The sequence below is a fragment of the Chaetodon trifascialis genome, chromosome 7, assembly GCF_039877785.1.
Source record: "Chaetodon trifascialis isolate fChaTrf1 chromosome 7, fChaTrf1.hap1, whole genome shotgun sequence".
NCBI classification, from domain to species: Eukaryota; Metazoa; Chordata; class Actinopteri; order Chaetodontiformes; family Chaetodontidae; genus Chaetodon; species Chaetodon trifascialis.
In genome coordinates, this window is record NC_092062.1 from 21,299,518 (window position 1) to 21,317,713 (window position 18,196).

At 46.6% G+C, this 18,196-nt stretch overlaps 1 protein-coding gene across 5 annotated transcripts in view; it reads left to right on the top strand.

The window, feature by feature from the left end:
* The first annotated feature begins 5,375 nt into the window (after positions 1–5,375).
* Positions 5,376–18,196, top strand: part of ddr1 (discoidin domain receptor tyrosine kinase 1) — a 41,169-nt gene continuing 28,348 nt past the window's right edge. For all 5 annotated transcript variants that reach the window (XM_070966253.1, XM_070966254.1, XM_070966257.1 and 2 more), the window contains exon 1: positions 5,376–5,698. The gene's annotated coding sequence lies outside the window, so the exon portion shown is untranslated. The remainder of the gene's footprint in view (positions 5,699–18,196) is intronic.

Here is an 18,196-nt window from a genome sequence, read left to right on the forward strand (position 1 = left end):
CAGTTGTCGCATTGATGTGTGTGCATATGTTCAGAAACATGCTTACATTTCTGTGCTCGTGTGTGCTTTTCTCTGCCTGGTGGTGCATGAATGAGACCTCTTTAGTCACCGCCTTGTGTGTTTGTCTGTGACCCTGTTTGTGAGTTGGAGCCCATGTGTCAATAGGTATTTTTAGCACCACCTCTCACTGCAGTGCAATGGCACTCATTCGCACCCCTCTGAGCCCCCCCACCCCCCACCCCCACCCCCCCATCCTCCTCATCCTCTTCACCCACCCACCCTGTCTTCAGCGCCTTCCAATCCACCACAACATTCACTCTCACTGGAAGGAGCCAGCAACAGTCTGCCCAAAAGTTTTACAAAAGGGAGGGAGTTTGAGATCCAGGAGTAGAGACGGGAAGCCGATCAGTCATGTAAGGGATTCAAAATTACTCCAGTACGTTAGCTGAGTTTTGTTTCTCCCTTGAGCTCTGGCCAATTTGAATATTAATTAAAATAATTAAAGGATAGCTATAATTATATGTCTTCCACAGACACACACAGACCCTGGGAACATGACATGAGGCAGCGATCAGCCAAGATAAACTACTGTTTCAGCTAAAGACCGAGGGGTGTGGAAAGCCTAAACATGTAATTGGTAAAGACAGATGGGTGGAGGGCCAGACAAAGAAGATCAGAGCGCATCCGACAGTGGTTACAGCGAACAATTCCCAAAGCTCTATTGTTAGCAGCGCAGAGAGACTGGAGAAGGAGGGGTGGCCATTCATTCGACGGCTGGCTGAGACAGGTGAGGAGCAGAGGGAGGAAAAGGGAAGTAAAATCCTAAAGGGGCTGGAGTGACAGTTAGAACAGAAGGCGACAGTTGTAGAGGAGCCTCCCAAATGCCATAGCAGAGGCTGTAGTCCTCCACGCTGTCAGATGTGTGTGTGTGTGTGTGTGTGTGTGTGTGTGTGTGTGTGTGTGTGTGTGTGTACAAATGAATAGCAGGGGATTTCTAAGGGGGGAGAGAAACCTGACACCCAAAAAGAGTCTGCACACTCCCTCCTCCACCTCCAGCCATGAGGAAAAGGAGGCACAAGTGCGCAGCTACAGCTGAGAGGGTCTCCAGGGACTCCTGACTGTGTGAGGGGTCATCTGGAACGCCACCCCCCCACCACCACCACCAACACCCAACAATCCCACCTCCCCTCAGCCTCCCTCCCACTTCACCCTCTCTCCCCACATTCCCCTGACAACACTGAGCTCATCACACTTCACACACATCCAGCTGCGTGATCACAAGGACACTCGAGGCAGGATAGGATTTGTCCAGCAGATACTTATATCTGCATGGTGTCAGCCAGCTAAATTAATCTGTTACAGTAAGTACTTTCCTGTGGCTGCAAGGGCTGCAAAAGAGCGGCGAGAATGCTCGGAAAGAGTGTAATTTCCTCTTTTGAGATCATCAAAAACGGCAAATCAAAACACATGAGGGAGCTTTAAAGGCGGTGAGTCATTTTTGACAGAATGATTAACACTTCAAAAGGCTGACTCATCATTTTAGATGAAGACCACTGTGTACGATGTGTGAGGATGGTGTTATCAGTCAGCCCACCGCTTTGGTCCACTCTGGAATATCTCAAAAACTGTGGATGGATTGACACAAAATCTTACACAGACATTTATGTTTCATGGGTGGCATATCCTAATGATTTTGATGGTCCCCTGATTTTTCCACCAGCGCCACCGTGACCACCGTGGTTTTGTGTGAAATGTCTTTCGAATGGATTACCATGAAATTTGGTACAGGCATTCATGCCCCCCTCAGGGTGAATTATGATAACTTGGTGATCCCCTGACTTCCTTTTGCATTTTTGCAGAATTTTCATTTGTCTAACACTTTATTTTATGACCAAATACAAAACTAATGACGTCCCTCCAGATTTCACTGTTTGTGTTTAGTGCTAATTTGCAAATGTTAGTATGCTAACTAAGATTTCATAGCATTTAGGTCAAAGCAGCTGTGCCTAAGTGCAGCCTCACAGAGCTGCAAGCGTGGCTGTATGATCTTAATCTTGCTAAGACGATATATCAACAATCTTTGATCCAAAAATAGAAACAAAACAGGGAACAAACAGCGATGACAGAAAAGCCAGTGAGCTCTGTGGAAAGTGAGAGGAGCTGACACGACCGTTTCCCTTGGCGAACACCTAAAAAGAGGGCGCCAGGGCTGTGACGCACACCCTGACCCCCCAGCCAGACACCTCCCCATGGGGCAGACGCTGACCCTGTGACCCCTAACACCTCCACTGCTCTCAGATCCTCTCCAGGGGCCAATCAAATACAACCTGCCATGGTCCTATGACACTGATACTGACAGAGAACAGATAAGTCACAGTAAACAGACATTGGGGGGGGACGCAGGGGTGCGTGTAGAGCTGTACAAGACACACATACACACACTCTCACACATACATACATATATGTTCAAACCAAACCTAGACCTGAAGTCACGCACACGAGAAAAAAAGAAGGTATTTTGTGGCAAAAGGAGCTGTGGGGCTCTCTCTGGGCTCGCCTGACCGTTGCAAATCCGAGACATTTATTGCTTTTGGATATTCCCAGTGAAAAAGACAGTGTTGGAGATGTTTCAGAGGGCAGTATGCTCGGTATGTGGTTTTACGCCGGTTCCCAACATACTGCAAGCCTTGCATTCTGCAAATGATCTGTGTTGTCTGAATCCTGCAGCCCTGCACAGCTGTCAGATCATGACAGGAGGTGGACAGGCTGTGTGTGTGTGTGCATGTGTGTGTGTGTGTGTGAGAGAGAGAGAGAGAGAGAGAGAGAGAGAGAGAGAGAGAGAGAGAGTGTTGTCCCAAGCCTTTGAGTTGAAGACTTCCATTTCTAATTCAGACCGTTGTGTGTTTTTGACTAAAGCAGTGTCAAAGAGGTGATAAATTCAAGCTGCATATTCAAAATGACAAGGCTATAGATCATCTGCCATGCCTCCTGAATGCAATCTTTGGATGAAAATAGTCATTTTCTGCCGAATGCAACAACCTTTTTGAAAAGTAAAGACTTTATTTAAACTTTTGGGACACTTTTCCCTCTGCCGAAAGCCCCCTCTCTTCTCCTCAGACTATCGGCGTTACGGCCGACTCGTTCTTTTTCCTTCTCTTTATCGTTATTTACCTATCGCTCCATGCGCTTTCTTGTCCTCGCTGACTCATAAGTGCAATACAACTTGAACTTCTCTCTGTTACTCTCTCTCCCCGAGTGAATTCCTCACAGGATCAGACCTGCTTTTTATGCTCCACTGGTTTTCACTCAAAGCGAGAATGAGTGGAGAGAGCGAGGAGGGAGAAAAGGGGGTTTAGTGACAACAAACCTGAACCAAGCATATTTTGTGAAGAGGGAAGAAAGAAATATGAAAAAAAGAGAAGAGAAAGTGAGACACAAAAAGAATAGGGGAGAGGAGGCACGGGGTAGAAAGGAAATAATACTGAAAAAGGTCATTATTTCTGCCAGGGGATTTGCAGTTGCCTGGACAACGAACAAAGCAGAGCCAGTTGGGCGATGTGCACAACAGAAAGGCTGAAAAGAAAACTGAAAAGGCTCTGGAGAGTGAGAGAACTGAGAATTCCTGTGTTCATCAGCAGGATCATTTCTGTGCGCTCAGATATCCACCGTGATTTCTTCATCATGCCTGTAATTTCAGTTTAACTTCATCACTCTTAGTTATTTGTTTAACATCAAGAGTTCAACGTTAAGAGAGAAAACCTTTAGCAGACTCCAGTGAGCCAGAAAACATGAATAAACCATGACCACATTGAACAGAGGAGGAAAAAAACAACTCTGCTCTCAAGATATTTTTCATGTAAAGGACTGAAGGAGGGAAGCTTAACCATTAAACAGAAAGAGAGGGGAGGGCTTTGGTTTGGTTTAGCTCTGAAGTGAAAAGTGGTGACAGAACGTTAATGATATGCAGAGAGAACGAGGCCGAGCCAGATGAAAGTCCAGCTAAGTCTTTCTGAACACAAAGACATTTGGAGAGAGATGGAGGGAGGGAGAAGGGGTGAGAGTGGGGGAGCGGAGGGGCTGGAAGGGGGTGAAAGTGGCCGGAACAGAGGAACAACTCCAGATCCAGAAAAACCATAATAAACAAGCATCAGTTTGTAAGCAGCAGGTTAAAGTCGAAGCAGGTTGAACTGCTTCACATACGGGTGGTTAATCTATAACAGTGCGTGTTTTGTAAAATGATCATATGTTTAATATGTAAAATCTCAATCTGCAAACTACCTAGTAACTACAGCTGCTAAACAAAAGCGCCAGAGTAAGAAGTACGATATTCCTGAACGTGAGTAAACATACTTTCCTTCCTGCCGCTGCATGGCATGACTCATGACTTCATTTCAGTCAAAGACATTTGACTTTCTGACAGGACTGCCTCATTCCAAAAGATTCATAATATTTGCATGAGCCTGTTGAAACACACACACTCACACACACAAAGGAGGCAGCAGACTTGTGTATCAGTGTTCCTCCTCCGTGTTTATCCAAGGTGGAGCTCAGAGTCTGCTAAATGACCTTTATTGTCCCCCGCTGCTGATTGAGCGCCAGCTAAAGTTTCCCTCCTCTCAGTCAGTCAGGCAAGTGCCAACACATACTGTAAGCGCCGCACAGCCTTTTCTTAAAACTCCGTCTGTCAACTTTTGATGTAATTCCGCATAAACATACACACATGTGGCTCTTTTAAAACATTAATTCCCACCTCTCTCCTGCCTTGCCTCAGGGTCCCACATCAACAGCCCTCCTGGTTCCTGCTCCTTCACTCTGTTTTACTGCAAACCCTTCAATCTGAGTCATTATAGCCCAGGGCCAGTAATGCTATACAGTTACACCACCAACGCTCTGTAATAAAGTTTTCTTTAGAGGTAAATAGAAAGGCAGAGTGTCTGCATTAAATGGCACAGGCCAGATGCTGAGAGCCAGAGCAAATCATTCAAACACTTTTACAAGTTTACATTATCAAAGAATCCGTTTTGAAGCAGCAGAGCAACACTTCCTCTCATGCAAAGGGTTAACAAGGTGAAAGCGCCCTGCGTGCTGCTGTATCGGATGTCATATTCCCCAAATCTCATCGTTGCTGTAACAAAGAAACTCCCATTGCCCCCAAAGGCTCCACATTGGATTTCATTCCACAGCGTTGTTAAGGTCGCAGCGCCCGCCCACAGGGAGCTCTGATTGGATGATGCGCATGCTGGGATATTCAATGAGACACCTTGCTCGGAGCTGTGATTGGACACAGTCGGTGCAGTTATGTAAATGAGCACCTGGTGGCGCCCTCTGGCCCCGGCTGTGTATCCCGGAGTGTGGGAGCAGCGCAGCCAGGGTTTAGATTCAGAGAGCGGCCGAAGCGCAGGAACGCCGTGCGCTCTGCCGCTATTTTAAACCTATTTTCTCCTCACTGTCGACAACTTTTGACACCACTCATACCAAGACCGCCAGGTGAAAGTCCGGCAACGGGTCTCATATCAGCCGGTGCGTTCAGCGTTTTGTCAGAGGTCGTTCACGGAGCGCAACAACTGCTCCGGAGCGCCGTTTGGATTACTCAGTGGACGCGTTGCCGCTCAGGGCGAAACGCATCTTTATTCGACTGATACAGACTTCAGCTAAAAGTTTGGACTGCTGTCAAAGCGCACTTCTCATCGTATTCTAGGTAAGTCCAGACAAACTCCTTTAAATCCTCCGCGCGCCTCCTCGCCGCGCGCTCCACTCCTAGCGTGTTGCTGCTCCTTAACAAGCGACTATAATAATATTGCAGCGGATATTTCCAGCTGTCTGTGTGTCTGTGTGTATGTCTGTGTGTCTGTCTGCCTCTCACTCTGCGGCTTGGCGTCTATAAGTCTCGGTGTGAGGCGGGCACGGCGGCTCTGGACGCTGGCCACGGACTGCTGGGAAGCGCATGTGAGGTGTATGGTTGCGCCCCGGGTCTCCGCACGTTTGTGTGGCATTTACTGACTGCGTAGCTGAAATATTCTGACAGTGCACATCATGGTTTGGACTCAAACTGTGCTGCTCAACACCGTGTTAAATGTGGGTGAGAACATTATTCAGAGTCCTGACGTGGGGCTGTCATCATTTCCAATCTTTGCTCCCTAACTCTGAAGGCCCGCTGTGGGTTTGGTTAAGCTGCCACCATTCGCTCCTTTTCTCCACAGTCTGTAAAACTCATTCGTCACCTCATTCACAAAAACGCACACACACCTCACAAGTTGAGAATAATTGTTCCTGGCATGTCAAGCTGCAGCAGCCCTGATGCACAGGTCAGTTAAGGATGACCTCCACACATCCAGGTGGTGGTCATCACACACCCATCATTAACCCCGTGACCTCGCAGCAGCGCAGGTGACCTCCAGTCAGACCATCAGCTCTGGTTTCGTTCACCTCAGGCCTTAAAGGCGGTGGTTCTCCTCCGAGAGCCAATCAGTCCAAAATCTGAGCTCATCACAGGGCGGCCTGGCATTGTAAGTGAGACTGTGTTGATACAGAAAACATGTTCAGACTCTGGGGAGGAGCTGCCAGAGGGTTTGGACTTTGAGCCGAATTCACATTTCGTGTTTTTTTGTGATTCAGGAGAAAAGAGAGCGAACCAATCGTGCGTAATAAATGATTCCCTGTGAGCTCTCTTGTGAGCGAGATTGTGCTGAAATCAAGAAAAGTTCTGCTCAGAAACGGCATATTTGAGCTCCCTGCCTCTGTTCATCTGTGGAAGGCAGAGAGAGAGACAGAAGGAGGGAGGTGAAAATGTGGGCGTGATTGCGTGTGTTTCTGTTGCCAGCTTGCTGCTGTGTGTTTGTGCATGCCTCTCCGCTTGCAGGGAGGTGGAGGTGGCCTGATGGTGGAGTTAACAATGGGCTACAGTGGGTGTGCAGTGCAGCGGGCAGTCACCTTTCCCAGCGCATGAAAATGGTTTGTTGGCCGGGGGACTGAGCAGGCAGCCTAGAGGAGGTGTAGCATTGTTAGGCTGTTGGGAGGAGGAAGTGTTGGGGGGGGGGCAGTGCTATTTGCCAATAGATAGAGAGGCAATAAAAGGCAATTTTCTCTCTCCTCATCCCTCCCTCTCTGCCTTGGTAGCAAAGGCAGGAGCATAAAGTGAGAAGGAGCACTGATGGTGGCTACTCGGTCCCTCACGACAGGCACAGGTCCTCTGGATTCTTGTCTAATGGGCATCTGGCTGCTAATTCTCCCACGTCGTCCCACGAGAGCCTCTGGCCCTGCATAGCTGCTTTATATCAGCAGTGCAGTCCAGCAGAGGCGACGCGAATATATTAAATAGTTGGATAGACCAGTTAATGTGAGTATAATTGTGCATGCACACACTCAGAGGACAGTTCTTTTTAATTGATTAGCCTTTGTCTCGGCGGGATTAGGAGAAAATGACATTAATTGCATAATGTGATTTGTGGAGAAGTATGCACAGAGCAGAGTCATTTGTGTGAGAGTGTGTGTGTGTGTGTGTGTGTGTGTGTGTGTGTGTGTGTGTGTGTGTGTGTGTGTGTGTGAGTGAAGGTGCTGCTTGTTATTTTTTTTTGTTTCAGCCTTTAGAGATTTTAATATTCAGCAACAAAGGTCTGCTTTGCTGTTGGTTTGTGATTGGAAACACACAGATGTGCCTGTGTGCGAGCCCACACACACACACACACACACACACACACACACACACACACACACACACACACACACACACACACACACACACACACACACGCACACTGGTCTGGTTTGTCCTGTCTGGTTGATCATTGACCTCAGTCTGTTGTCCTCGATCTGGGTCATTGTCTTGGTGGCAGCCGGGCTTTGTGACTCTGTGTTTCTGCTTGTTGGCCATTCTGAAAAGACTTTTCGCAGGTGGATACGCTTTCTGAAGCCAGAGGCAGATCCTGCACAATAACTGGGTTTCTTGTTTTGCACAGCTGCCTGATCATGATGGCGACGTGGCTCGTTAACCACACGAAGGAGCACAATGGTCAGAAGTGTTTTCGGTCTTTTACGTGACTTTTCTCTCAGCCATCATGCATGAGGCAGCGACTTCACTAAATTCTGTGTTTGCTCGTAATTGGCTCCCAGCTGACTGAGTGGGAACCTCAAGGCCAGTCGAAGAATTCATTTAAATCCAAAGACAGGACACGGTTACTTGCCTCCCCTCTCTACAGTCTCCCTCTAATGGGAAATGAAACCCATTGAAGGAAGGACTCCGCTGTCCGCCCTGTTTTTTTAAACCAATTTCCCCTCAAGTCTAGACAGCTGGACGTTTCAATTGCTTTTGCCGTATGTGTGGTCACATGCGGAGCGAGCTCGACGAGACTGTCAGGGAAACAAATTCATCGAGTAATGGGTGGTGACACTTCAAAGCGTGATCTGGGGTGTGCTTTGGCTTTAGTTGTCAGTGAGTTCTCAAATCTCTGTTTGATTTCCTCTCTGTGAATCTCCATCTCCAGAGTCCTTCCTTCTTTCAGATGAGCCCTCCCCATCACTCCCGCACACCTTCATCTGCCTGTCCCTCCATCCAGCAAACCTTTGATCCCCTAATTGATCATTCTGACAATCTGTCTCTCTCCCTCCATCTAACATCGAACGCACGCTCTCCTTCTCCATCTTGTATCTCTCCATTCCCTTTGAAGCAGCACTAGATGTTTCATTTATCCACCTCCCTCCGTCCCTCCTCGCTCATGCACGTCATCCTCAGCCTCCCTTCTGCTATCGTCCCTGCGAGTCTCCTCATTTATCTGTTTGCTCTTCCCGTCGAGGGTGCCCTGGTTAGATAACAGTGTTGCTGCTTGGATTTAAGTAAACTGGCTTTATATTTTGGCTGCCGTGGTTTCTTCAAAGAATTACTCACTATCTTATAAACTGATCTCAGTGCTTGGTTTGATGCCTCGTTTTAGCTCCTGAACCTGCAGAAATGCCTCTGCATATGTACCAAAATTACATATGATGCACCATCAGCATGTGGCAGCATAGGTTTTTACAACACGGAAGTACAAAATTTTAGAAATAATACCTCCTTAATGCTTAGTTTTTCCACTGTAATACATGTTATACAACTGCCAGTTCTTCATTGATTTAGCATTGTGCTCCCATGACATTGGAAGATTTTGTTGGACAGTTAAAGAAGAATTTATTCCACACATTTTTAATTGTCGGTATCTGGTGCCTGCTTTCTCAGAATGCAGCTCGAGCTTCGACAGGAGACCAGTGTCTGTGTTGTGCTGGTGGCAGCTTGAGCAGCTCGCCTCAAGCGGAGATGAGGAGGGGGCCGCAAATGTCCGCTAACCTCGCCGCTCTCTAACCCCACACCCTCAGATTCTTTCATTTTCACACTCGTAGTCCTCGACCAGCATCTCCTCGAGCGACTCCACTCGAGGCAGTTTATCAGACCTCGCTCAGCTCCCCGCGGAGCTGCAAAAGCCCTTTTCACAGCCTTTTTCACATACGCAGCAGAGCTCCTCGACACCTTTAAACACGCTTTGATATGAACGATTAGCGGAGCCCCTCTTTAAATCGTACGATGTTGAGTTGACGATCTCAGTTGTTAATGCTCAAGCCAGCGGGCTGAAACTCGTGAATCACGTCGAGCTCCTTCACACAACTGGCTGCTGAAGTTATCGCTTGTGGAGAAAGTAGACGAACCTTATAAAAGATGGAAAGTCTCTCAAACTTTAAAGGCAGTGTGCGCTGTGTTCTCTCCCTCTCGCTCTTTCTTTTCAGTTTTTTTTCATCTCTCTTCAAATCCTCACAACGCAGTGGTGTTTTTCGAGTTGCAGCTAGCACACACCGTGCCTCTTGTGGCTCAGTTATGCCACAAATCACTAATGGCTTCTGGCAAAGTAAGTGCTTTTGAAACCTTGTTGGAACATGGAAGAATATTGTGTTCAACATCAAATTTGGCCCCTTTTTTTAATGTGTCTTCTCTTGTATGATGAATTTTAGCAACGACGTTCACGCTGAGTGGGGCGGGCCCGCCTGTCTTTCCCTCCCAGGGGCTTTGGAGGGGCACATTAGCGTCAGGATACTGTTGTGTGATGTGTAATTTAGGTCTTTTTAGGAGGCATTTTTTCTGCCGAGAGGGAGGAGGAGGAGGAGGACTGAGAGTGTGATAGAGGTATCAGCCTGTGCCTGAGGCTTTTAACAGAGATGAATTGTGTGTGTGTGTGTGTGTGTGTGTGTGTGTGTGTGTGTGTGTGTGTGTGTGTGTGTGTGTGTGTGTGTGTGTGTGTGTGTCTGTGTGTGTGTGTGTGTGTGCGTGCATGCGTGTGGCTCAAGTTTTAGCAAAGCCCAGATGCAATTTTTGGATCCAATTTCCTTTTGTGTGAGAGTATTTTTGTGTTTTCACCCCTGCTGAAGCTGAAGTCTGAAACTCTGCTCTCTCTCTCTCTCTCTCTCTCTGTCTCTCTCTCTGTGCTCAGCTGTCGTTCATTAGAAATGAGAAGAAGACATCTGCGAGAGGGCTGGCTCAGGCCGGACTGTTTTTCTCACTTTGACTCAAAATGCTGAGTCTCGCTGAACTCATTCCTGTTTGACCTGATCGCTCCGGTTTCTCTTTCTGCTCTGTTCGGTTTCTCTCCAGGCCATCCCTCCTTCTTTCTCACCCTCCCTCCATCCACCCCTCTCTCCGCTTTCCCGTTCCCTCTGTAGCAACTCGCAGGATGAATAACTGTCATCCTCCTGCGGGCAAAGAGTTGCCTTTGTCCCACGCTCGCTCCGTCGTTCTCAGCGTCTTCGTTGGATCACTGGAGGGACTTTTCCTCGGCCACGGCATTCCTCTGTCTGCCTCTCTGCATCTCTGTCTCCGTCCGATTTCTCTCCACCCATTGTGAGAGTAGCACTGCGCTGTCACATGCCTCTCCTTTCTCCTTCCACCCCATCCTCCCCTCCGCTTCTCACTTGTTCTCTGACAGGTGGCAGTGAGACTGTGCAAATTGAATTCAGGGAAATGGGCTGCGACTCGCCATCGCACTGCAGCCCCAAAACAGCCAAAGCAGATCCACACACACTCTGCTGCCACGCTGTCATATTAACATGCAAATGCTGCCACATATCTGCTAGATTCTCATTATGATTTTTACACCCACGCTTCAACTGAGGTCAAACTCAGAGCTAATCTTCCCCCACTGTCGCAGCGAGAGTTCGTTTTCAATGCGGCAGGTGACTCAGGTTCACTTTTAGTTTGGGGGAGGAAGGTCTCTCGTTAACTTACTTTCACCAGAGCGTGAAATGGCACTCCTTTCATTCCAGATGCGTTATACAGAGAAAAAAAGAGCTGAGAACTGTTAAACTACGTGCGCTGACATGTCTGAAACTTCAAGCCCCGAGAACCAAAACAGTGTTTCAGTTGCCAGTCGCTGTCAGTCAAAACACGTTTCCCTGAAGAACTTACAGTCTGCTCTCGTGTTTTTCCTTCGCGTGCACGGAGAAAGGACTTCAGTCTTTGATTCACACGATGCAGCTAATGAACAGCTGACTCGTTTTTGATCCCGTTGATTGCCAGAGGTGCTAACAAGGGGGATAACAGGAATAACAAGGCCTCTGTTTGGATCATTTTGGTGGTGCGTTCGCTGTTCTTTGTCATATTTGTGCTCTCACACAACATGTGTTTTACTTCAGTTCGCTCTTAGTTGTATGGTGCAGGCAGTCCGCCTCCATCTGTGCTGTGTTGTTTCTGTCAATGTATCTGATCAAGCTTATTTCTTTTTGATTACCTCTGCAGATGTCATGATGTTGGAACACAACGATGCAGCTGTAATTAAAAAGCAGTCCAGACTAAATATTGGGTTTATGCTGCGGGGCTGCAGCCACGTAGAGGAACTTAGCATCTACCTGCTTTTTGATTTGATTGTCTGAAGTGAACGTCACTTTTCCACAACGTTTCACAAGCTTTTAATTGGCTCAAAGGTTGGATGATTCAGCTGCCAAAAAGCTCCCAGAGCATTGAAATATTGTGTTCAAGGTTAGGTGCCATTCTGTTAAGAGACCAATCAGACACAAGACCCCGGTGCGTTTTCATGCATAATTTTTCATCATTTGCAGAATTAAACCTGCTGAAAGCTAATAATCAGGTAAGACTGTGTACTAGCACTTGACAGAAACTGGATTTTTGAGGTCTATATATCTGATGAAGACGTATTTGGTGATTCATTTAGTAAAGATTTGTGATCACGGTGTGTCCTGGCGAGAACATTTTACAGTTGAGAGATGAACTTTGTCGCGGCCCTCTGATGGAACTGTAATGGAAACAGTCTCTAAGTCACCAAAAACGACCTTAAGCATTTCTTCACTGCAGTTTCTTCCTTATTCTTACTCATGAGCTACGCGTTGTATACCTTTACTGTGCAATAGTCCAAAGACACTGTATTTTATTCATATGTTGCTCATGTGCAATTGAGTATCACTGTGAAAATGAGCCAATATTTTTCTTCTCTTTTGAATATCACGTACATACAGGCTCTATAGTTGATTTTATTTTGCGTGGTTTTATTGTCTGTTTGTTCTCTCCTTTTTATTCTTGCTGTTGGTACAAGTGAATTTCCCCAGCATGGGATCAGTAAAGTCTTATCATATCTTATCTGCAATAGGCTAATATCAGCTGGTATATTGCGCTGGCTGATTTATCCGTCTGGCTCTGTCAGGAGCCCCTGAACACTGTCTGCCACAAACATGTAGAGTATGAGCGGTCCAGCCTCCTCCGCTGCGGCTGCAGGAACAGATGACAGCCCACCCCCTGTCACTCTTAAATCTCCAGCTTTTTAAAGTGTTTTTGGAGTGGCACCACCTTGTGCTTTTGAAGGCACTGCAGTCTTGGACATGTGTGAATAGTGAGCGTTTATTTATACATTTTAGATGTTTTTCAGCTTGTCCAGATGTGTGTTTTCAACTTTGTGCCACCTCTGCAAATCTGCCATATTGTCTCTTTACCGTCCCAGCGCCCGACAACAAAAGGAAAGCAAACCAAAGGAAAATGTGTTTCTGGCTACCAGCTTGCTGTAATGCTTTATCCCTACACTTACAAATAGGTTTGTGTGGCTGCGGTTGATGAGGGCATTCTTCATTTGCCAGACCAACCTGTGCTAATCAGTCACCATTTGTCTCTGTCTGCCATGCAGATATGCTTAGCAATGCTGCAACTGGTGTGAGCTGAGAGACCATGTGGAGCTGCTTCCAAGTATAAAGTAGGCAGCAAAAGGGGAAAAGATGGAAGTTTCACTCTTTAGTTATGATTGATTTTTGCTTTGTGTAGCCGCATCCTAATGAACCCAACTTTATTGCATTCATTTTTTACCCGTCTTTGCTCTGTCCTCCAGCCTCGGCTCATGTCTCTCTGTGCTGTTAGCTTGTGAATTAGATTTGTTATGTGCCGTGTTGTTGCTGCTCTACGATGCTGCCCTGCTCAGTCTGTGCCACCAGTAAGGTGTGTTTTAAATTGGGTGTTTTTTGGGTGAAAGCTGAGCTGTCTTCATGAATCATGCGGCATTCAGAACAACCAAACTATTCCTGGAAGCACCTTTTTTTTTTTTTTTTTTTTTTTGCTTTACAATCCCCTTACCGTGCTTTCTTCAGCGTTTCATCATGATTCACCTCCTCCTTCAGTCATCCATCAGTCACATGCTACACTTTCTCCTTGCCTTGGTGCTGCTGTTTAATTTGTTTTTCTGACTCGACCAGTGTCGCTGTCTTCTCCTTCAACCCTTATTACCCTGCTTAAGTGACTCATCCATCCTTCCCTCCTGCTCCCTCAACTTTTGTAAAAACTCAGTAAAATCAGATTCCGCAGTCGTGACTCACGCTTCCTTGTATAGATGAATATGATGACACACAGCTGTACAATTGATGACCAATGTATGACCAACACTATGACCAATAGTCGGGCATAACACCAAGCTTTACCCGAGGCTTCCTGGCACATCGTGGATCGTTAGTGCAGGTAATTATTAGCACCCTCAGCTTCCATCACTTCGCTCTTCGAGTGAAAGAAATATGAAACACAGTGAAGAAAAATGAATCTTTGTTTTTTGTTTGTGTTTCATGCAGCCAAAGAACTTGTGCCTGCCCTTGGAGTGGGTTTTCAGTAAAAACAAGAAAACAGTGGCCCTGCAGCGAACAGCACTTTCCTCACAAGTGCTGTCTGTTTTCAGGAAAGCATCAAATGACCTTGTGTCTGGGGCTGACACAGTCTCGCCCTTCAAAGTGCTGTGAAGATTAATTCCTGCATCCTTCTCTCCGGGACTCACATGGTAGCGGAGCGAACGAGCCCAGCAGCTTCCTCACACGCTGACGGAAATCCAAAACAAAGAGCTCACTACTTTCTGTCTCCCAGCGGCCGTTAGTCACGTCCAACTGAGCAGAATATTACTCATCTGCCTGTGATTGGAGCGTTCACATGTTGAGGTCTGTGTGGACATGAAATGCGTCACAGCAGAGAAGCATTGCTTTTAGCATGTTATAGTAAAGTATTTTACCTTCTGACTGATCAGGATGAATGTCGGTTTGACAGCCATGCCGATAGCTGCTTTTCCAACAACTCTCAACTAAGATTAGTACATTTGCCTGCTAAGAATCTTGACATTGAAATGATTTGTCGTTCCAGAATTAAAATGGAATAGATTAGATTAGATTAGATTTGTTTGTCCTTCTGCAAGGAAATTGTTTCCAGCCTCCGTACGACGTCAGAGTACACAAATGCATCAAACCGGACAGAACACATAAAGTTTGACAAATGCATACATGAACCTCGCACCGTGCACCCACGACCGGCCCCTTCTCAACACCTTACATACACAAACGCACAAACTCAGGCACAGTTGCGTTACAGTCTGGATGTTCTGTTCAGCTCTGTTGTGAAATTGAATTGAATTGAATTGAATTGACTTGTCATGGCAGAGATGAAACTCCTGCTGAACCTCACTCTCGTCCATGCCTGTAACGGCGAGCAGATGGGAATAATGAATAACCAACCGTGGTTATATCGTACATTTGCTGGTTTCTGGCTTTTAACATATCGCTGTTGAGCGGCTGTCTTGATTTTTGGATGTTGATTATGTGACTGTAAAAACAAATGCGGACTAAATATTGGCTGATTGATAACCTGTCTTAGCTTTCAGTCTGTGCATGCTGATTTTCATACGCTGCCACAGGCTTAAACTAACGGCTGTCTGGAATATAGGAAATCTCCAAGAAGCCAGTAAGTTATGATATATTCTGGAAAATCCTCAGCGTTGATGTAAAGCATGCACGGTTTGCAGTTAATGGGCTAAAACACGCAAAGCCACCTGAATAGCCCTTTAGGTCACTCCTGAGTGGACTGGTTTTATTATACAACTGGAAAGAATAACGAATGCAAACATTCAGCTCCAACCCGAGGGGCTCTCTAGAAAAGACACTAACCAGTGCCAAGGCACTCCTGCCAGTTTTTCACTGAAGCAATCTAATTATAGAGGCTCTGGCAACCTATCTCTAATGATGCAATGGCTGCTAACTAAAAAAGTTCTGAGTCTCTCTGCTCTTGACTCTCGCTCGCTTGTCAGTTGTGTTTTGTTGTAGAAACAGCAGCTGCTCATAAGTATTCATTAGTGCTGTTAATGCATTACTCGAGACAAAATGTGAGAGCGTAGATTGGGCTCCACACTGCGCCGCCTCCTCCAGAACACAGCGGGCCCTTCTCTCCTCCCTCTGAGCGCTAACCACAGCTGTTCGACACCACTCGCCTTTTCCAACAACAATGTTCTCGGATGGCTGTGGCCACTTTTGTTCCCGCTCGCCAAAACATTTGTGCGACTGGTTTTCTTCTCTTGTTTGTTGTGTCCTCGTCTCTGTGGCCTGTTGGATCAAAGTCTGCTCCCATGTCCCCCCCCCCCCCGGTTAACAAAACAGCAATGAGGAGCTGTCGAGGTTGGTGTTTGTCACAGGGGCCCAAGTCTAAACCTTCAAGTCTCAAGCAAGTCCCGAGTTACTCTCACTGTGGTGAGACAGCAGTCATGAAAATTGAGTATTCAACATTAACAAAAACTGCGGCAGCCTGCTTTCACCTTATAAATCTCAGGACGATCGCTGCTGCACAGCTGTAACTGTTCAAATGCATTAAAGATCCGATGAGGACGCATCTGATCATGCCATCATTGAGATGGGTGGTACTTAGTTGTGACTTGTCCATTTTCCAACATGGCGGCTGGGTCACAAACTCATTCCCATATTAAAGCTGCAGCTGATTATTGGCAATGTTTTCACAGACTCCTTTACATAATGTCGAGTCGATGAGTCGTGATAATGCGAATTCAGGTACGGCGACTGGTCGGTCATCTTGCTCGCTGTGCTGCATCCATCGAGCACCGCGTGGCCAGATCTGCTGCCCTCCACAGGAAATGAATGGGATTCTTTGGCTTGACCTGCATCAGGGGATCCAGTGTGTCTGTGCCTTCACATTTAGTCAGCTGGTTGTGTGGCTCCACCTCAGCGCTCCCTGTCCTTTACATTGACGATCTGTCTTCTGTCATAAACCAAGTCTATCACAACATAAACCAACATTCACTCTAGCTAACATTTGACCAGCTGATATGTTAGCTAAAAAGACACAGTCACGTATGCTTCTTTGTGGGTTTTGCAGTGATTCATCTGTCATCTGTCGCATGTCTAAGTCAAGTCTCAAGTCCTGAATACCAAATCAGAGTCAAGTCTTTTTCAGTGCCACTCAGTGAAATCTGAAGTCCTCAAATTTGCAGCTCGAGTCGAGAGCTGCAATGATTTATCAATTAGTTGTCATCTATTAAGTCAGTTGCCAACTACTTTGACAGTTGATTGATCGGTTTGAGTAATTTTTTGAGAAATAAAATCCAAATTCTCTGATTCCAGCTTCTTAGAGAGAGAATATTGACGGGTCTCCTCACTCCTCTATGACAGGACACTGAATGTCTTTGGGTTGTGGACAGAACAAGACATTTGGGGACGTCATCTTGGGCTTTTGGACGTTCATCACCGTTTTCTGACATTTCGTAGACCAAACAACTAATAGATTCATCCAGAAAGTAATTGCTCATGAGTCACGTGACCCGAGTCTTCCACCATTTGTTGACGCTGATTGCTATGGTGATTACCTTGCATTGTGGCCCCAGTCATCAGACTCTCAGCTCTGATTTTGCACACACAGCTCAGCGCAGTGAGCCCAGCATTTCAGCGTTTTGTCATCTGGCACGCTCGCACACATACTTACTCATACGGACAACTTGGGTGTTTTTGTGCGAAGGGAAAAAAGATGTCAGCCTTTCTTTCTCTCTCCTTTTCTTCCCCCTCGAAGAACACATGCACCATGTATCGGTTGCGTTGTGTCTCCCGTTCAGGACAGCTGCACTGGCTGGCTATCCGTAAGATCTCCTCTATGCCCGCATATACACGCCCCACGCACCCATGCGTACACACACCAGCGAGGCCATAAGTCACCCTCGATAGCCCGCCTCCCCCCTCCCAAATACACACATATGTATCCATGTCATCGCTGCTCTTGTTCCATCGTCTCCGCCCTGTTGGGCCTGAGCAAACGCCACTATTTGCTCCTTTTCAATACACCCCCCCCCCCCCCCCAATTTTCTGTCACTACAGCTGTGTGTCAGCTGTCCCAGTCTAGTCAGAGATGAAGCCGAAACACAGAGGGTCTACGGGGAAGACAGCCTGGCCTCTCAGTCTCTCCCAGCTGTCACTCCCTCTTCAGACTTCCACTTATCACGAGGTTTCTTTCTTCTCTCTTGCTTCGCCGCTGGAAGTCTTCCTCCAACACGCTCAAAAGTAAAATACGCACGAGGGGATAGAGCAATAAATTTATTCCGTATGATTCACAGAGTTGTTGGCTAAAATTATGCCGGTGTTGTCCGACAGAAAGCACAAGTCGTTTTGTTTTTTCCTTTCTTAGAAAGAAAGCATCGTGTATGTCAGTTTGAAAATATTGTAGAGCAACACTCAGTTGCCAGTTTATTAGGTACACCTACTTAAAATTAATGCCGTCTAATGCGGAGCCGTGGCAATAAATCCTGCCTTGTAGGTTATAATGTTCTGTTTTTGTTTCAGCGGTTTCGGTGAGGAGTTGACTCAACGAAGTGATCATTTTGAAAGCTGCAGGTCGTCATTTTGCAATTCAGCAGCAACACTCTCCATCCCCCAAAATGAATGTAGTTAG